Genomic DNA, 22,207 nt, shown 5'->3' on the forward strand with positions numbered 1-22,207 from the left:
CACAAGGTTCTGGTGAGGAGCAGAGAAATCCTTTGAGAGAGTATAAAGAAGATCAAAAGGTTCTAAATCCTTTTCCCTCCAACAAACCCCTCAAAGAATCAAAGCAAAATGTTAGACCTCAAAGTATCCTTAGGAGTTATATAGCTCAGCATCTTCATTTTGCAGAGCAAGGAAGTGGAGACTTCAAAGACAAGTCACTCAGACAAGATAATAAAGGAAGGCTTACTCAATTCTTTCTGAAATGGAGGCTGAGCTATCATGGAGTCAAATGAAAGAACCTCATAGATTCTTAGGGCAGCTAGGTGGTTCAGTGGCTAGAGCCCTGAGCCTGGAATCAGAAAGATCCGAGTTCAGATCCAACCTGAGATACTTACTAGATATGTCATCCTGGACAAGTCACTTAACCCTGTTAGCCTCATTTTCCTTACCTATAAAAAGAGCTGGAGAAGGAAATAGAAAACCACTCCAGTGCCTTTGCCAAAAAAAAAAAGAGAAAGGAAGGAAGGAAGGAAGGAAGGAAGGAAGGAAGGAAGGAAGGAAGGAAGGAAGGAAGGAAGGAAGGAAGGAAGGAAGGAAGGAAGGAAGGAAGGAAGGAAGGAAGGAAGGAAGGAAGGAAGGAAGGAAGGAAGGAAGGAAGGAAGGAAGGAAGGAAGGAAGGAAGGAAGGAAGGAAGGAAGGAAGGAAGGAAGGAAGGAAGGAAGCAAATCAAATCAAATCAAATAGCATAATAGTCAGGCATGACTAAAAGAACTGAACAGCATAAATTCTCATATTATGACAGATGGTATAGTGAGTGGATAGAACACCATACCTGGAGTTAGGAAGACCTCAGTTCAGATCTTGCCTCTGACATAATAGTTGTATGACCCTAGGTAAATCACATAACCTCTCCTAGCCTCAATTCTCCTTATCTGTACAATGGGGATGATAATAGCACCTGTTTCCAGGATCTTTGTGAGGACTGAATGAGATAAAAAAGCATAAAGAACTTTGCAAACCTTAATGCACTATATAAATGTATTTTATATAGAAAAGACATGTATACATAATATATGAGACATATCTATATAAGCACATTTGTTAATATTATTATTATCATTATATCTGGGAAAGACCTTCAAGGTTTCCTTTTCACTTCATCCAAACCTCTCATTTGATAAATGAATAGAGGCCAAGCATAAGAAATAGGACCCACATTTTCTGACACTCTAATCGAGCACTCAGCCAGATTGCTGAAATTTGACATTTAGAGACATGGCCAAGGCCAAGGCTCCCTTCAGGGTGCTGGCCTTTCCTTATGATTCAGAACAAGTGGCTGAAAGGGAACGAGCATAAATCCATCCTTCCCAAGTACCGTGTGACCTATCTGACCAGCTGACCAAACTCACCAATCTCGGCGAAGGCAGTCAAGCAGCCTATTGGGGGGGGGGGGTGGAGTTGGCCTGGACAAGTTGGCTTGGATCTGTCCCCAGACTATGACAAACGAAGTAGGATGGCAGCAAACTATCCAAACGCCCCCCCCCCAATCCATTATTCAGCACTCCGGCCTCCCCTTCTTCTTGAGCTGGCCTTGCCAGCCTCAACCCCCCCCCCCCATCCCCTGAAGAACACTGCGGACAGACTGAGGGCCGAATTGGGCTTAGCTCCTGTCCTTGCTATTATCATGCCGTCCCTGAGCTTAGCCCCAGCTGTTTTTCTGAGAGAATTTCAAGCGCTCTTAGAATCCCTCTAAATTCCTGCCCTGGAGCAGTATTTCCAAGATCAGAAAGCCTGTTTGTCCTGTCCTAGTTTTGATTCTGTGCCAATAGATCTCTTGATATTGTTCTATCAATGGGGATGACGGAAAGAACAGGTGCCGTCCAGGGCACCGGAATCCTGACATACCCAGGGCAGCCCATTTGTCATGCAGATACACAAAGGGAGGAAAAATGCAGGGAAAGCATGAGAAATACCCTCTCCTCCTTCAAGACTGAATATCTAATGGAGACTAACAAGCTTGCTTGTAGATCCTTCAAACGTACCTCCTAATCAATCTCTAACAGGGATTCTTGATCTATCGCGTTACGCGTCGATATCACATGTATGTCCAACATGTGTGTGTGGTGAGCCGCATTGGTGGGCCATGGTTTGGCTTATAGACAGTCCATGGACAGTAAGCATGGAACCCGCAGAGCGCACGCCCACGTTGTGTGTCTGTTCCATCTTTACATGGGACAAGGACTTCTGGGGGGGCTCTATGGTGTGTGGTGTGTTTGAGAGCGATGCAGGGGCCATGCAGACACAATATGCATCTTGCTCATGTATAACAGCTTGTAATAGTTGTGGTTTAGTTGTTTCAATCATGTCTGACTCTTTATGACCCCATTTGGGGTTTTCTTGGCAAAGATACTGGAGTGGTTTTGCCATTTTCTTCTCCAGATCATTTGACAAAAGAGGAAACTGAGGCTAACAGGATTAAGTGAGTTGCCACAGAGCAAGGACCCTTGAAGGAAGAAGTATTTGAAGCTAAGGCCTTAAGAGCATGGCAATAAGAGAGGAGTGTTTTCCAGGCATGGGGAACAGACTGTACAAAGGTTCAGACATAGGAAATGAGACTGAAAAACAAGCAAACTTGGATACCTTCTGGCCAAGTGTCCATGACTGCATGATCCTATAAGGAGTAAGTTCTTGGAAGAGACAAAGTAGAGATGGGATCAGAGGCTCTAGTAGACAGTATAGCTTTTTAAAATTAAAATTTATATGTTTGTTTGTTACACTAAAAATTCCCAAAGGGAGCAGAAGGTCTGACTTTGACAAAGAGAAGGTCACCTCTCCTTTGGAGGCGAGGGAGAGAAAAAAGAGAAGATTTTGAAGTGGAGAGCTGAAAGAGGCGGCAACTTGTGACTGGTATCCTCAATGTTTTCGGAAAAATATTTGATGAGAGATTAAGCAATGTGGGTCTACCCAACTGAGATTGTGTAAAAAATATGTAATGGACCCAGTTTTTATGGTTGTGTTACTTCCTTTATTGGTATTCAGCAGCATAGGTATAGGAGCAGAGGAGGCAGAGGATAGGAGTGGTCCAGGGATGGGATTTGTAAACAACGTGGCAAGGGTTTTCAGGCCAGAAAATAAAATTGACTTGCTTGTGGCCACAAAGTTAATATTAGAACCAGGACCAAAATCTAAATTTCTGAATTTTAAAATACAGTGCTTTATCCATACCTAAACATCTGTAGAATTTAGCACAGACTGGAAATACCTGATTAAACTTTAATTTTAAAGTCTCTGAAGAGGAAGAAACTGCATATTATATCTTGTATTGAGGATTTATCACTCATCTCTAATTCACTAGAGAGCAAACTTCCACTATCTCAGAAGAATTAGGATCAAAGCATGTAATCCTAGTCATGCCAGTAAAACAGGCAGAAAAATATGGCACTTAAAATTCAGTTTTCTAAGGCCCCCTAGGGTCTTGGACAATGGATACTAAATTCCCAAGGAAAGGGTTGAGATTACAGAATCAGAGAAAAAAGAATCACAAAATTTATGAGCTAAAGGGGATGTCCAAGTATTTTGCCCTGTATTGTCCCTGCTCCTTTTCCTAAGCATTGGAAGAGATATCAAAAACCATCTAGTCCAACAGGGGTGCATTGGAGCCAGTTTCTACCCACTCGTAAGAGCTGACTATTGAGTTTTCAGGGTGAGTATTTACACTGTGGAAATCAGCAAAAGCTACGACTTGATTTATATATTAAAAATAGTGATTTGATTTGTTGTTCTGAAGACTGTGTCAAGACTTAAGAAAATGATGGAGAAATGTTAATCAAGACTAAACTTAAAAGATTATGGATACATTTTGTCTAGAAATCCAGTTAACATTAAACATTAAATTTAAACACTTATCTCTATACCTATATCCAACTCATGCCTGACAGACACTCCCTTTCACAACATACTTAACAAATGGTCATCAAACCTTTACTTAGAGACCTCCAGTGGAGGATCTTTCTAGGCAGCCCATTTCCACTTGTACATATTTCTGACTATCATAAAGCTGGTCCTTAAGACAGATTTAAATTACTTCTGAACACCTTCTGCCTTCTTCTGCTATATGGAGACAATTGGAACAATTCTATTATCTTATCTATGTAACATCCCTTCCAAAACATGAAGACAGTAATTATATCCTCTACCCCTACAAATCATCTTTTCCATGTCAATCTCCAGTTTTTCTAAAAATCAATCAATTATCAATAATTTATTAAGTGCCTACTAATGCCAGACATTGCTCTATGTACTGAGAATAAAGATGGGTGCTCTACCCTCTTTTCTTCCCTCTCCCTTTATCCAGGATGCTTAGACCTTACAAGAGCACTAAGTAGGAACACCAACAACTTTCTCCCTACTCCCTGGAACTTCTTGCTAATGTCCCTTCTCCTCTCCTGCCTAATCCCTGCCCCTTCCACCTCCCACCAAGAGGTCTTGGTATTTAACACATGGAATTATAAAAATAAAAGACATTTAATAAAATGTTATTCTAAGAACCACTTAGAAAATGATGCCAATTGGCATACTTGTGAAACTGTAGGTTAGGTGCATCTCAAAAATTTCCTCCTTGATGGTGTTTTATTCTGGAACCCTCCCTTATGGGGCTTTTCCACCCCGAACAGGTATATCTTCTCAAGGGTATCACGTTCTCATCAGTTTGTCCAACATGGAATTTAGAGTTCTCAGTTTTGAGTTCCTTGGCCCAGGATAAAAAAGCCAAATTTTAGTGGTAACTTTCCTTTACTTATTAAGGGGATAGAAATGATTTTTATACAAAGATAACTAAATCAGACCCAAAAAGACTGTTCTATCATGTGACCTTAAGCAAGTCACTTCTCCTCAATAGGACCTATAAGCTTCTCCAGAATATAGACATGATAACATTTATGCCCCTTCTCTTAAGGGGCTTTTAGAAAGAAAGTGTTAAAAAACACTAAGCAATACTTGATACATTAGTCCATGCAGGGATAGGGAACATCCTTAATTGACACATACACTTTCATTTCAGTCCCTTTAAAATAAAATAAAAGCAAATTAGGATTTGTTTCCACTTATATTACACTTCCAGATAACAATATTTCACATTTTATAGGGCTTTACAGTTTACAAAGTTCCTTCCTTACAATCATTCTGTGAGGTAGGTTATGTAAGAATCATTGCCATTTTATATATGAGGGAAAAAAGGGTTTTGAGAGATTGCCTAACTTGTCTGTGGTACACAGTTTAGTGGAGCTCAGATTCAAAACAAGGTCCACTGATGCCAAATACAGTAATTTTTCACTTGTGTACTCTGTTTTGTGTAGCAGGAGCAATACTCTCACTCCTTCCCCCAAGTAGGTCAGGCTCTTTTTTTCCTTAAAAGATGTTGAAACTATTCTCAAGTCTTCCTTGTCTTAGTGGTCTGGAGGATTAGTCTATTAGAATCAACTTCCTGACTACTTGAATACAAAACTACCAGGAGTTCTCCATGCCATTTCCAATATTTGGTTGGGAGAATATAATGGGCAACTCAGGCAAGTGAGCTTCACTCAGCTAAATCATCTGACATGTGTTCGGTGCCGTCCTTGAATAATCTTCTGCTAAAGCTAAGTGAATGAACTTTTGTTAACTGAATTATATCTGAGTGTCTCATTTTGTTCTAGTATTGGCCTGAGTAAGGGCTGATCCAAAATACCATAAACACCTTTTGAACAATCTCAATCTCAATCTCTCTCTCTCTCTCTCTCTCTCTCTCTCTCTCTCTCTCTCTCTCTCCATATATTAATACAGATATGTATGTGTATCCTCCTTTAACATGAACATATGGAGATATTTGCCTTATAAACTGGCATTTATTCAAACACTCAGTTCTACATCTGTACAATGAATGTAGTTGGCATTTTTATTTCAATGTTACAGTGGCGGAGTTTGAGCTATCTCGGCTTTTGAACCGCTTATAGCCTGTTCTTCAGGTGTCGTTTTAATTAATTCAATCACCAGTGGTTCAGAGGAAGATAGTCAGTATGATAGAAATAGCATTGAATGTAGGGACGATCTGAGTTTGTGGTCCAAATAATTCTACTCTTTACTTCCTATATGATATTGACTAAGTCACTTGTCCTCGTTCTGATTCTCAGCTTCATCATCCATTTAAAAATAGAGGTTGAACTGGAAGATCTCTAAGTCCCTTCCAGCACCAAACTCAATGATTTTGTGTGCTGCTTTCTAGGAGAATGATCTTGGAATGTAACATCTAACACATGGGGAGCTAAATAAAGATACGATTTGAGAAGATTTATGGCATCAAAAACTTCACTGTCTGAATGATTGGCAGCACATTTCCAAATAAAAACCTAACAGTATGCTTCCTCCTGGTAGAAAAAAAGGTTATTTTCTTGCAGATCTCTTTTGAGTTTTCTTTTTCATAAGTTGACATTGCAATGAAGACCACCTGTTTGCAACATTTGGTTTATTCTTCCCTTTTCTTTAGCTCAAAAATTCATAGTAACCTTATGGTGCCCCTTGAACAACAAGACAATGTGTTATACACTTAAGCTGTCAATGTCTCATCTCGGCAAGTGATATTGTTTAAAATACAGATCCTTGAGAAGAATGGCTAGAAATGACGTCCACTTATGAGGATAGTTCATCTTCCCTGGTAATCCCTTGGTCTCTAATCTCAACCTCTGCCACTGGACAGAGTGGTTTCCCATATGGGAAAATGTTGGCAACAGCTGGGAGCTGTCCACCACTGAAGATCCCTTGAAGAGTGAAGCAAAGAGAGCAGATTTAACAACATAGACTTCTCAAAGAACATTTGGTTCAACCCTTCATTGCACAGATGAGATGATTGAGGCACAGAGAGCTTAAGTGATTGTTAGGTCACGCAAGTTGTATCAGAGGTGTGATTTGATTCATTCAGGTCTTCTGACTCCAGAGGTAGAGATTGCCCTATTGGGTATTAAAAACTGTACACAACAAGGGCAGCTAGGGGGCTTGGTCGATCGAGAGCCAGGTCTAGAGATGGGAGGTCCTGGGTTCAAATTTGACTTAAGACATTTCTTAGCTGTGTGATCTTGGACAAGTCACTTAACTCCAATTACCTAGCCCTTATTGCTCTTCTGCGTTAGAACCAATGTATAGTATTGATTCTAATATGGAAGGTGAGGGTTTAAATAAAAGTGTATATAACAGTTTTTCCCTTACTCAAAATCATTTGGTCATACTTGATTTCTTTGAACTCTACCTTGAAAGCTCTTTTATTTCTTGCCCCTCTGGGCCCCTTTGTCACCCTATTGCTGACTTGTTTTTCTAGGCCCCAGGGAGATTATCATGGTACAGTTGAAAGAGTACTAAACTTGGAGTCACAGGACTTATATTTCAATCCCAATTCTGTTCCTTAACAATTGTGTGACCTTGAGAAAGTCAATGAATCTCTCTGGGTCTCCATTTCCTTATCTAAGAAATGCAGGCATTAGATTAAATGCTCATTCATGTCCCTTTCAGCATTAAATCTATGATCCAGTGATCTGATCTACCATCTCAAGTTCTCATTTTCTGATATTTCAAAATAACTGTTCTACTCTATAGGAACCATCTGTTGTCTGCTTATGTTGCTTAGTCATTTCAGTCATGTTTAACTCTTCATGACTCCATTTGGGGTTTTCTTGTCAAAGAACCTGCCTTAAGATTCCCTTCTCTAGCTCATTCTATAGATGAGAAAACTGAGAACAAAAGGGTTAAGTGACTTGCTCAGGATCACACGAGTCATACGTGTTTGAGGCCAGATTTGAATTTGGCTTTTCCTGATGCTTCTAATCCTTTTTGAATTGATAACTTTCTTAGCCCTTCAGACTGGCCAACAATAACTGTGGCCAAAGCCATGTAGGACTCTGGGCTGTATCACTTGTCTAGTCCTATATCCTGCTTCCACTCACCCCTAAGCAGTACACATAGAGCCTCAGAACAAATGAACAAGCAAAATTCTCTTGCTTAAGCTGAATTCAATTTTCATAAAGTTGCTAGGACCTGGCAATCCAGTTGGCCTGGAACCCATAGGAGGATTTCTTTAGTTCTATATAGATATATAAAGACAAGAAAAAAACAAATCTATATAGGATCTCTGCTCCCTTAGCAATGTAAAAAACCCCAAAAAACTCAGTATGTTAGAGCAGAAGGAAACACTCAATATACTTGGTCTTGTGATGCTTTTTCTAGTGTTATTAGGAGTAAAGCAAGTTGATTCTTTCCAACTATTATTTGGATAATGTTAGGTACATCATCGAGACAGGAATTGAATTAAAGGTACAAATATCATCAGAGATAAATTTATTTCTATTTTCAGACTGTGTATTTTAAAAACCTCAGCAATTAGAGTGAGAAAATGAATACAGAAATTCACAAAGATCATCAACATTTCTTTACACTGCTAACAAAAACCAGGAAGAACTAAAATGAGGAAGTCCCATTCAAAACAGCTACAAAATGCATAAAAGAACTTGTATTTAACCTAAAAAGACACACAAGATTTATACAAATATAACTACTCTTTACAGAAATAAAAAGAGACAAATAATTGAAGAGATAATCACTGCTGATGGTTGGACTGTGACAATATAGTAATTTACAGATTTTGTGTTATACCAATCAAAAGGAGATAATTTGATATAATAATAACAGAATTCATTTGCAAGAACAAAAGGTCTTGAGTCTCAAGAGAAATAAAGAGGAAAAAAATGAATGAAGGGCATATGGAATTCCCATATATCACACTGTATTTTAAGACAGTAATCAAGATAATTTGAAACTAGTAAAATGCTATATCTTCCACATAGATCTCCTCTGATTCTTCTCAATTCTCAAACAAGTGATCCCCTCTCAGATCTCTGATTACTTTCTCTTCTTTTTAATTGTATTCATATCCTATCCTGTATTCCAGTTATTTGTATAAATATGGTGCTTCCCTTAAAAAATTATAAGCTACTTAGGGTCAGGAACCATGTCAGTCATTCAGTTTTGTATTTCCCAAAATAACAGAATTTAGAGTAGGAACAGCCTTGAGTGTTCACTTGGCCAATGACCTAATTTTACTGATGAAAAAAACTTAGGTCCATAGAAGTATCACATCCTGCTGAAGGTCACATGGATAACAATTGAGAATTTGAGTTTAGTTGCATAATTCCATATTTAGATATCTACTTTGACAAATTATAAATCATACTTTACCCAATATAATGCCCTATGAGAAAAAAATTAATATTTTTAAACTGACACCTCCTACAAGAAGCCTTCCATAATTCTCTCTGTTATTAGCATACCATTGCTCTAATAATTTTGTATTTCCATATTCTATATGTTTGGGATGAGGATAGGGAGTCCCAAAAGTCAGTATTTAATCATTTAAAACTGTATTAAGACTTTTGGAAAATTCCATATTTATATATCTAATATTTACACATAAGCCTCATCTTTTAATGTTTTATTTCAGCACCCAGTAAGGGCTTAGTAAGTATAATCTTAATATCAAAGATCATTCATATGGGACTCCGTCCTTATTGGTGGAAATCAGTGTTCCACACCTGGGTCAAGTGAAGTTGGAAAGAGTGAGAGAGCTCCAATCTCTTCAATTTTCTTCTAATTCTCCTCAAGCTTCTAATCTCTTCAGATCTCTTTGGGTTCTGCAGCCTTTTCAAGTACTTCTGATTTCCAGCTTCAAGAAAGAAGTTGGAAGACCTAAGCCTTACTTCAGACTGCTGAAGGGAAAAAGGAGTTGGCTTGAGAGGAACTGGCATTCTCTAGATTCCTTCACTAAAGACTTTGGAAAACTTCCCCTTGTGTGAGATCTAGGACTCTCTCTCTTGGTTGAGCTGAGGTGCCTCCCTCCCACTGGAGGAGCTCTTTCCTTCTGTATCATCCAATATACTCATGTCTATGCTTTCTCTGATTTCTGTTTTTATAGATTTAGAAAAATGGGTCCCTTTGATGTTTGCTGTTTTTATTCACTGAGGAACTGGTATTTGGAAGGAAAGGGATCAAGTCTCAGATATAGAGATTGGTGAACTCCCCCCCCCCCAATGAAACATTAGAAATGAGTTTGATTCTGAAAACCACATTCCCTGGATGAATAATCTTTAAGGGGGCAAATAGATCTAATTTTGGCCCAGTACTCCCTCTCTCTGAGGAGGGCAGTGGCCAAACTATCTGTCCCCCTTTGTTGAATTCCATGGGACATCAAGTCGGGGTAAGAAGCATGGGGGGTGGGTTACAGGAGGAGCCATCGCATCTAAGAACTATGCAGACGTCTTTTAGAGTGGAGGTCAAGCTTATTGGGTTTGGGTCTACAATTTAGAGGGTAAATGATGTAGGGAAGAGAATTAGGTAATCTTCATACAGAAACAATGATAGGAAATGATTCACAGGGCAAGAACAGCGAACAGAGGTTACTTCAGTGGTTAAAGTCAAGAGTTTTCTATATACGAGTGATCAACATGCCAATGTAGGATTGTTCAGCTGGATTGGGAGTTTGGTGGGTGGCTTCCTAGCAAGTTTCTTGCCCTAGTGGTTTTTTGGCATAACATCTGATAACTCAGAGAGAAGAATAGACTAGGTTCAAGCTAAGGGGAAAGACTACTTCTAAGTTGCTGGTTTCTCAGTGGTCTTGCACTCTGGGGTGTTCTGGGCTTATTTCCACAGTCATGATCAATGGAAAGCCCCTGACTTCCTATCTATCCAGGAGTTTTTACATCCTGGGGTGCATTGTCACTCCTGGGGGCTACACCCACTTTCCTTTTTCTCTCCCCAATAGGAATTAAAGTCTCCCTTGGAGAAGGGTAGAAGAAGAAAAAGAAGTTAGAAGCACCCATTCTGCATCCCTTTGAGCTATATAACTTCCTCTATGCAGAACGGAAGTCAAACAGCCTTTGAAATACATGGCCCTCACCACATAAGCATTTTTTTTAAGTTTGTCAGTTGATTGATTGAAATGAAGTTATTAAATTTGAATGTCAGTTCAAAATATGATCATTATTCCTTAGAAAAAGATATCTTTGAAAGAAAGTCCGTGTGCATATATGTGCAACATTCATGTGTGTAGTGATTACGCATTTTGCAGGTACGTACATATATTTTACATATACAGATGTATTATATATCATGTATGTGTGGACACAAATATATACCTACATCAGCATAACATAGTGGATAAACGCAGAGAGAGCCTTCCTCAGCATTAGGAAGATTTGGCTAATAACCCTGCCTGACATCTTTGGTCAGTGTGGCTCCAGGCAAATCACTTCCCCTCCCAGTATCCTTAAGTGACTCAGACCAGTTTTGGTCTGCCTTGGTAGAAGAGGTTCCTCCTAAGGAGTTCCCCATAAAAAATGAAATAAAGAGCCAGATATAGCCACACATATATTCATAGGCACATATACATTCATTCATCTTTCCATCTCTCTATATATACACAAATAAGTATACATGTAATTTGTATTTGTATATATAAACATACATTATAAATATATGCTCAGAAATAGAGAAAATTCCCATCATAGCTCATGTTCTGATTTTTTAAAAAAATATTCTGGAGGGAAAATAAAGCTTGTGGGGGGCTAAGGTAGCATGAAAACATGATGGGCACTAGGGGCTAAAATCCAGAGAGACAATTATTTCCTTCTTTATGTTTCATTAAGCAAAGTGCTATTGACCAGACTGGCTAAGCAAGCTAAGCAGAATATGGGGCGAGGAAGGAAATCTCCCTAGACTCTATTTGGCAGGCGTCATTTTGATTTTCTTGGTTAGATGTCTCTTCACTATCTTTATTGAAATTCAGCCAGGCCAGATGGCACAAAACACTCTACGTGATATGGAAACATTTGGCAATTTTTTCCCTGTCAGATATGTGTGAGAGCGATGAAGAAATGGGTCCTCTGATTTCTGCAACTGTCATCTTTCTTGAATGAGGAGATAGAGCATTAATGCAAACCATTTCCAAGCTGGTTTTACCTACATCTACTTCAGGTGGATGGACGAGACTTCAGAAAGTTTATCCTTGGGAGCCTGAGATCTTGATATTGATAAAAGCTATGTGTGCATTTGTGTCTCGACATAGTTTGCTTTTTCATGGAGGTCACAGCAGCAGAACAAGTCAGACTCCATAGTTCATCCATGAGGAATAACAATGTGGAATGGAAATTGTCTCTCATACTCTTACTTAAAAGTACAAACTCACTCTCAGCTGCTCATTAAACAACACAAAGTATAACAATTACTTTCTTGGGTAGTTCTTCGGATCTGGACATTCAATAGTTGTAGTGATAATATAGGTGGCGAGTAATAAAGAGGAGCTAGATAAAAGAGATAGACTCAAATACAATACATAATTTAGAACTTTGTGGTCAGGAGGTCATCCCCAATCCTACCCACATTGAAGATTCTATGAGACCAGCCCCTTTCTATTGACTTCAGATCTCAAAGCACTTTTCAACATGATCCATTATGGTTTGTCATCTGGAAATAACCAGCTTTGCTAATATATGGCAAATGTGGATTTCAAATTGAAAGGCTTAATCCTAACCGTATTTCATGTATTTCATTCTTTCCTTTCCTTATATTTGAACTCTAAAAATAAACTAACAAAAGTGAGGAATGATGAAGGGAATTGTAAAGAGAATTGTTCAATTAGCGATGTCTTGGTTTTTTCCTAATCTCTGGAATTCCTACTCTGCTGTATAAATAACAGTAACTTGCCCAGAGTTATACAGCCATCACTGGCAAAGTTCATCATAATACAGAGGGGAAGAAGACAATCTTAAGTGAATTAAAATCGTGTTTAGAAGCATAATTTTATTTTCTTTCATGTTTCACTACTGAGGCTCCAAGGCACCAAAGTCCAGGTTAATAGAGCAACAAAACTATACATTGATGGTATCTTTCTAGAGTTACAGGTACACAGAGGGCGCCCCCTACCCCAAATCATTAAACCTATAAACAAAAAGAGACTCATAAATCAGAATAGGAATGAGGTAGAGGAGATAGTTCTGGTTCTCTTTCCTGGTTTTTTTGTCCAACTAACTCAACAGGAGTAACAACAACAACAACAACAAAGCAAAAAAAGAAAAAAAGTATGATTTGGGGGATTGGTGTTCCTGCTTCATGCATTCAGTGTTGGGGACTTCTAGGAAACATGGAAGCTTCTGCTGGAGATAAATATTTATCTAACAGTTATATTTTGGAGAAACCAGCAACTAAACTATAAACTTCAAATATTTCTCAAAAACATCTCTACAGATGTTTAAAGTGTGATTTCTAAGACTACTGTTTATCTAAAAGAGGAACTCCATCTTAGAAAAGTAAATTCAACATTTATTAAATTACATGCTGTTATAAGTGAAATTAATATATCTACCCAGTTACTATTTTTTATAAAGTTTATTAATGTAAAGGGTAAATCAGCACAGATTTAAATCTCATCCTTTACTCTAAGCTTTCAAACCACGTGAAGCCTATTCTCCAAACATCTTCCTTTCCCCAGTTACCTCTCTCTCAGCCAGCCATCTGTGCAAAAAGCCTCAGGTGAGGTCAGCCCCTTTCTTTTATTGACATTCAGGGCATTCAGAGACATAAACCCTGGCACAACTGTCATATTTGCAAAATGTTGATGGACAGGCTGGCCCTCCAGGAGGCGGAGGGAATAAGATCCTCTCTACACAATGCAAGTCATCATGCTAGATTCTGGGAATACAAAGGCAAAAATGAAAGATTTCAGACCCTCAGGGAGTTTATATTCAACTAGGAAGATAGAACACAAAGAAATAGATGTGAATCATAGAAATAAATGCGATTCATGAAAACTGAGGAGAGAGAACTAATTGAAAGTATCAGAGAAGACTTCATAGAACAAATGACATGTAAGTGGAACTTTGATGGAAAATGAATATAAGAGGCACAAATGAGGAAGGAATATACTCTAACTTTTAAGCAATTTTGTGATTGTATCAAGGCAAGAGATGGTTTACTCAAGAGAAGAGCCAGTAACCCAGTATAGTTGGGATATAATTAATAGAGGGAAATAGAATAAAATTAATAATAATAAAAATAAACATTTAAAGAGCACTTATTATGGGTTAAATGCCTTAGAACTATTATCCCATTTTATAGATAAACAGACAAATAGAGGTAAAGTGACCTAATCAGGGTATCTACTAAGTGTCATGGGTTAGTTTGATGTAAAGTCTAACATTCTAACCATTGCACCACCTAATAGGATCCAAATTATAAAGAGCCTTAAATGCCAGACTGAGGAATTTATATTTTATGATGTGGATAATGGAGAACTACTGAAAATTTTTGATCAGGGAAATGACATGGCCACACTTGTTCCACAGAAAGGCCATCCTGGCATATGTGTCAAGGATGGATTAGAGAAGGGATATATTTAGATTGTTTACCATCTGAGGAGAGTGGAGGGAAAGGAAGAAGGGAGAGAAATTGGATTGCAAAAGGTCAGGAAACAGTTGTTAAAATATTGTTTCTTCATGTAATTTTTAAAAAGGAATGCATGAAAAAAGAGAAGAGATATTTCAGTAGCAAATAAATCAACTGGGAGGTTATTAAAATGGTATAGACAAGAAGTTAGGAGGGCCTTGAATGGTAACTGTGGGAATAGAGAGAAGAGGATTCTAGAGATGTGGAGGGAGAATGGACAAGACCTGACAATATTGGAGGTAATGGTTAAGGGATGAAAGAGTTAAAGATAATTCCTAGGCTGCAAGCCTGGATGCCTGAAAGAAGAGTGAAACAGAAAAGGATGAAATGGCATTAGGATCAAGGTACATGAGGAAGTTCTAGTTATATTGGTTATTAAGCCTGCCTCCATACGTAGAATCCCAGCCCTGGGATCCCAAAGGCAATTGAGTGCAATCCAATCCTAAACAGGAATCTCACCAGCAACTTTACCAACAAAGAGTTTATAAGGTCTGCTTGAAAAATTCCAGGGATGTAAGAGCTCATATTTTTCCAAGATAGGTCATTCAATTTTTTGGATAGTTCTATTCATTCCTCAAAATTTCTACCTCTTACTTCTACTCTCTGGTTCAAGATGGAACAAATTCAGAATATCAGAGGCTGATAGAAATCTGCCTGATCAGTCACTGAAGTATTCAAGGAATTCTCACCTCAGTTATTGTTTTCTGCCTAATCAAAAGTGAAATAGAAACAATAACCTACTTTAAATATAACTAATGTGTTAGGATCATCTTGCTTCTTTATGTCCACGTCTTAGATCCTTGATTTTCAAGCAAAGTTCTCAGCACAGAGTAAATAATTTAATTCATTAATTCTATGATAAATTGATTTTTACTACCTATTTGATGAAATTATAAAAATTAAGGGAGAGATAAAGAGACAACAACTGGCAAAGTCTTTAAAAGCGGTGATAAAACTTTCACTTCCAATGGCCAAAATGGAGAGGAAAGGACCATTCCAAGCTTGCCCAAATCTACTTCCAAACAAAATAAAAGAAAGCACCTTAAAACAATTTTTAGAGTGACAGAATCAACAAAAAGCAGAGTGAATCAGGGTTTCAGTAAAATAAAATACAGAGAGGCAGGAGAAAGAGCCTGTCTCACTGGGTAAGAGATGAAAGCAGTGGAATCATCAATGTGAAGAGCAACCCAGTGCAAGCATATGCTGAGAAGCTTGAGGACCACACTGGTACAAGCATGTCTAGGGGAATACTCAGTAGAAGGAACAACCTTATTGCTCATAACTCCAGGGGGAGCTGGCAACTGAGGGGTGGAAATCCACCTAAATTCACTGCATATGACACTTGAGGGAACCCAAGAAAAGTACTCCATCCATCCCAGAAGTAGAGCTGAACTTCAACAAAAAGGCAAAATCATGAAAAATTCCCTGTAAAATGAGCAAAAGACAAAGAAAAAGCCTGACCTTAGATAGCTATTTCAGAAAGATCAAAATGCAAGCACAGAAGAGGACAACAGTGCCAAAATGGAAATGTGTGAACCCTCAAAGGCAAATATGAAAGGATGGCAGGGCCAAAATAAATTTTTGGAAGAGCTCCAAAAAAGGATGAAAAAACAAAACAACAAGAGTCTTAGGAGAATAATAAAAAAAGAAAATGATAGAAAAAGGTAACAATTTAGAGCAAAAACTCCTTGAATAAAACAGATCTCTTTTAAAAAAAGGAAATGCAAAACCTCAAATAGGAAAATAACTCTAGAAAAGGAAATACAAAGAAGAAAATGGCCCTAAAAATTAGAATTGGTCAAATAAAAGATAATGATTCCATAAGACAATAAGAAAAAAAAATTTTAATTCAGAAGAACAAAAAAAAAAGAAAAGAAAATATGAACTATCTCCCTGGAAAAACTGACCTGGAAAACAGATTCTGTAGAGATATCTTAAGAATCATTAGGAAAAAAACCCATGAACAACAACAACAAAAGAGCCTAGGCACCATATTTCAAGAAATTATAATGGACAACTGCCCTGATATCCTTGAACAAGAGGGGGTAAAATAGAAATTGAAAGAATCCAATTCATTGATCATCTTCTGAAAGAAATCCCAAATTTAACAACCCCAGGAAAGGACTATTATAGCCAAATTTTAGAACTCTCAGGTCAAGGATAGAATACTCCAAGTGGCCAGAAAAAAAAAAAATATCATGGAGCCACAATAAGGATTATACAGGATGTAGCAGCTTCTTCATTAAAGGATCAAAAAGCATGGAATATGATATTCCACCAGACAAAAGACCTAGGGCTACAATCAAGAATCATCTACCCAGTGAAACTGAGCACAATACTCCAAAGGAAGAAATGCATATTTAATGAAATAAAGGATGTTCAGGTATTCCTGATAAAATGACTAGAGCTGAAAATAAATTCAGTGATCAAAATTTTAAAAAGTTAAAAAAATAGAAAAATAGAAAAAATCAAGGGATTTAATGGTTTTAAACTGATTACATTTCTACATGGGAAAGTGTTAATTAGGAGATTTAAGATATCTCTACTATAAGATAAATAAAGGTACTTATGGTGCTTAAGGTAATCAAGGAGAACTATGATTAAACTGATTTACATTATTACAATAGGTGATAACTAAGATACTTAAATTATCTATGATATTCAAAGTACCTAAGATACTTAAATTACTTAGGATACTCAAAGTATGGAAAATACTTAAGAAATTTATCACTATAAGGGAAGTAAATAGGAGCATACATGGACAGAGAAAAAGCAAAAATAAAGCAAAATAAAATAAAATAAAGAGATTAAAAAAGAAGAATACACGGGGAAAAGAATAAAGAGAAAATTGGAGATAAATTATCTTACATAAGAAAGTAAGAATCAATACAGTGGAAGGGAAGATGGGGGAAATGGGCAATGATTGAATCTTACTCTCATCAAAATTGGTGCAAAGGAGAAAAAAAAAACATCTGTATGCAATTAGTTATAGAAAACCATCTTACCCTATAAAGAAATAAGAAGGATAGGAGGAATAAGAAAAGGTGGGGAAGGAAAAAAAGGGCGAATGAACTTGAGGAGATGGTAGTCAGAAACAAAAAAAAATTTGTGAACAGGGAAAATCTGAAAGGAAAGGAAAAGAAGGACAAACTGGGAGAAAATAAGATTGAGGGAAATGCTCAGTAGTCAAAACTGCAAATGACTAGGATTAAATCTATAGGATTAAATCTTCTATAAAATAGAAGACAATAGCAGAGTGGATTAAAAAACAGAATTCACATAATATGCTGTCTACACAAAACACATTTAAAGCAAGGAGATACATACAGAGTAAACACAAAGGTATAAAACATCATCTACCATACTTTAGTCAAAGTTGAAAAAAGTAGGAGTAGCAATTATGATTTCAAACTGATTGTAATGAAATACTATTGTGCCATAAGAAATCATCACAAAAAACTTAGAAAAACTTATATGAAGTGATGCAGAGTAAAGTGAGCAGAATAAGAGAATATTATACACAGTAACAACAATAAAGTACAATGATCAACTGAATGATTTAACCATTATCAGCAATGGAAGGAACTAGGAAAAATCCAAGGGACCCATGACAAAAAAAGCTATCCACTGCTATAGAAGGAACTGGTGGAGTTTGAATGCAGATTGAAGCATTCTATTCTTCATTTTATTTCCTTTAAGAATTTTTTTCTAGTGTAAATGATATGTATCTTCATTCACAACATAATGAGCATGGAATTATGTATTATATAATAATATGTGTACCACCTCTATCACATTACCTGCCATATTGGGGAAGGTGGGTGGGTTGGAAAGAGAAAACATGGATCCCAAAAAGTCATAAGACAGCTATTAAAAATTGTATACCAACATGTGATCTGGGGTGGGGGTGGGACTTTTAGAATAAAGGAGTAAAAAGAAGAGTTTACACTTCCTTACTACTCTTTGTGGTGTTAAAAGGACTTCAGTTAAGTTTGATGGAATTATAGAGCAGTTGGCATTGACTGGCTGAAGAAGTAGCCAAAGAAGGAGACAACTTAGTACTGCAAGATTTGGCAATCAAGAAGAGACCTAGCAATAGAAGAAGAATCCAACTCAGGGGAGAGAATCATTCTTTCGAGAGAGAAAGAGAATTTGTTTCTTCCACCCCAATTGGCCAATGGAAGTACTTGTCCAAAAGGATACACTGCACTAAGGTGGAACAGCAAGAGAATACCATAAAAGGAGCAAGAACATCGAGACCCTGTAGTGCCATAAATGTGAGGAATTTGGGCAATGTGCATTCCTTATGTGGGTGCCTCTCTATGAATGAACTCTATGTATGTGCCTGTCTTCACTAATGCTATATGTATTGGTGGGGAGAATGAGTCTCAGGTCTATAGTGAGTGGTGGGGAATGTTTTGATACTATTGTTCTTATATCTCCAGAGTAGTAGATGTCTGTTTTGTGCAAATTCTTTGGTTGAATTTTGGCAGGCAAATGCATAGGTTGAATTCATGAGCTATAGCTATACAAATGCAAGGAGTGGCTTCAGCCCAAGAATAGATACTTCTCTAGAGGCTCAATCATTGGGTATACATTGGGGATTGGGATAGCACAGATGGAAATTCTACACTTGTTTTCTACTTCTCTGTGCATATTATATCTCCTCTTACCTATTAGTAGAATATAAACTCCTTGCACACAAAGAATGTTTTGATTGTTTTTGAATCCCTATGCCCTAGTATAGTGCCTTGCTTAGATAGTAAATGATTAATACTTTTAAACTGAATTTAACTCTATCTGATATTAATTTAAAAGACTATTTTCTATAAATCAGTGAGAAGAGACTAAGAAACAAATTAGAGAAAATTCCAAGCACATTTTACAAACCTCTTCTCAGTTTATTTTGTATCATTAAAAATGTATATTAGGGCAGAAATAAACATTATACATACTGCCATTAGTACTATGAATCAAAGCTGTAGCAAATACTTTCTCTTTCTTAGCATGGAACAAAGATGCTTAATTTTATGTTGTTCATTTGTTTACAGTCACACCCAGGTCTTCATGAATCCATTTGGATTTTTCTTGGCAATATACTGGAATGATTTGCCATTTCCTTCTCCAGTTCATTTTACAGACAAGGAACTGAAGCAAACAAGGTTAAGTAACTTGTCCAGGATCACACAGCTAGTAAATTTCTGAGATTTGAACTCCTGAAGATGAGTCTTCCTGATTCCAAGTCCATTCCTGTATTCACTGCACCATATAGATGCCCCACTTCAGTTTATATGTATTTTTAGATTTAGGATAATCCTATTCTATGGCACAAAACATTTACTATCCTTTAGCACATCAAAAGATTCCCGATTTCACTGATGTTCATCATACCTCTGCTGACAATGATCAGCTTAGGTGGTATTTTGAGTTACTGTGACCAAAAATGAATTAATTCCCTAATGGCCAGCAACATAATCGTAAATCTATTTGAACTGAGCCACACCAATCCTTGGATAACAGGAATAAAAATCTCTATTAAGTCCATGCTTAAACCTTGGTAGTGCCTGCCTGACCTTGAGCTCTATGGTTTAGTTTTGGGAAATCCCCAGAGACACCTTTATGGCTATTTGGGACAGCATATATTCAAAGCAAAATCCAACCCTTCTTTGTGTGCCAGAGATGAATGGTTTCACAAAGATAGGAGGAAATTGTGGAGACTGTCTTTAATGAAGCTAAAATACCACGAGAGTCTACTAAAGAACACAATTTGTTGGGATTCATCAGAAGACACTGAAGTTATGTTTGACCTTCCCCTTCCTGGCAAGAGAGTCGTAAAGCCAATTCCCCAAGGTCAAATGGTCAGCATGTAACAGAGCTACGATTTGAACCAATAATGCCCTGGTAGCCTTAAAAGCCTGGCAAATATCCAAATCGTGTGTGCTGGGGCTCTTTGGTTCCCTGCAGGATTTCTGTACTTCCAGCTTCACAAAGAGCACGAAGGTAGCACAAGGGCTTAATATCAATGGACAAGTATTCCAGTGTAGTGCCAAGATGACTAGGCTAGGGCAGGCATCAGCAAACAACAGCCTAGACCAAATCTCCCACCTCCTACCATGAGGTAAGAATTTTTTTTTTTACATTTTAAGTAAAGTTTTATTGTATTTAGAAATATAGAAACCAATTCCTTTATTTTTATTTTCTTGAAAATTTTATTTAATTAATTAATTTCGAATATTTTTCCATGGTTCCATGATTCATGTTTCTTCCCTCCCCTCCACCCACATCCACTCCTGTAGTGGATGCGCAGTTCCACTGGGAGAAACCAATTCTGAGCTCACAGATTATAAAAAAAACAGGCAGCAGTGGGGAGTTGACCTGTAGGTCATAGTTTGCTGATCCGTGGCCTAGAAGTCAGAAAATTAGGGTCAGGTCTTTGGTCTACCACTGACTAGGTGGTCATAGGAACAATTCCTTCTCCCCTTTAGTTTCTTCATCTAAAAATTTGGGGTTCAGGGGTGGCAAGGAGGACGTATATTAGAGGGCCTCTCAGGTCCTTTCCAGGTCTAATATTCTGTGATCCTAGTTTCCTTCCAGTTCTGGCATTCTATGCTTTATGTCCTAAGATCCCTACAAGTTTTGCTTTTCTAGGAGACTATGATATTTAGATGAGTCTAGCACATGATTACAAATCTTTAAGGAACTAGCTTTTCTTATTTCTTTTATTCCTTATGGTGTCGTTCGATCATTTGAGTCTTGCCCAACTCTCTGTGACCCCATCTTTCTAAGGATACTAGAATGGTTGGCATTTCCTTCTCAAACTCATTTTACAGAGGAGGAAACTGAGGCAAGCAGGGTCACACACAGGTAGTATGTAGCTGAAGCTAGATTTTAACTTGGATCTTCCCAAGTTCAGGCCCAGGGCTCTATCGACTGCACCCTTTACACCCCCTAAGCCTAAGCCTTTGGGGATGTGAGTCCTTTCCACCAAGCTCTCCCTCACTAGAGCACAAAAAGTAAAACACATTAGACAAGCCATCTTTAGGAAGCATCTGGCAGAATGCATTCCTTGCTCAGCATGAGTGCTCATGTATATGAACGGAGAGGAAGGATTGGGTAATCTTCCAACTTCCCATCTTCCTCATCTCTTCCCTGAGTCTAAGAATTTTAATATTGACTCTTGCATAAATGTATGTCTGCTTATGGGCAGCATCGTCACCAATGGGGAGCCAGCATGGTGTTATTTAAATACAGCAAGACGGAGGAGACATGTTGTTATTTGCCCCTCTAATAACGGCTGCCAGGGACAGGAGCAGCAAGAAATCCCAACAACACTGATAAAATGACTTCCCTGAGCCATTTAAAAACGTGATTATTTTCAAAGTTGTGACATCAATACTAACTCTAGGCCTCCAAAGCTGTATAGAAGCTATTTGGCAGCTTAATTTGGACACTCAATCAAAATCTCATACAGAAAGCCTGGTGCAATCCAAGCAGGAAGGGCCAGAGGACTCAAGATCTGCTTGGAGATCTCTAAGTGATGAGTTTAATTTCCAAAGGCTGGAAAACACTCCACACCCAAGCGCCTGCAAGGGAGGATTTTTTTTTTCTCCCTTTGCTACAGAAAACAATACATATTCCCCTGGCATTCGGATGGGCTTTAATTTGCTTGCATTCGAAAGAGGAGCCGTATCTATAGAGCTCCAGCCTTCCCTGAATT

General features: G+C 37.8%; 1 protein-coding gene across 2 annotated transcripts in view; it reads right to left on the bottom strand.

The window, feature by feature from the left end:
* Positions 1 to 22,207, bottom strand: part of PRKCB (protein kinase C beta) — a 677,822-nt gene that overhangs the window by 296,887 nt on the left and 358,728 nt on the right. The gene's annotated exons all lie outside the window — the stretch shown is intronic.

This window comes from Monodelphis domestica, chromosome 7, assembly GCF_027887165.1.
Source record: "Monodelphis domestica isolate mMonDom1 chromosome 7, mMonDom1.pri, whole genome shotgun sequence".
Lineage (NCBI taxonomy): Eukaryota > Metazoa > Chordata > Mammalia > Didelphimorphia > Didelphidae > Monodelphis > Monodelphis domestica.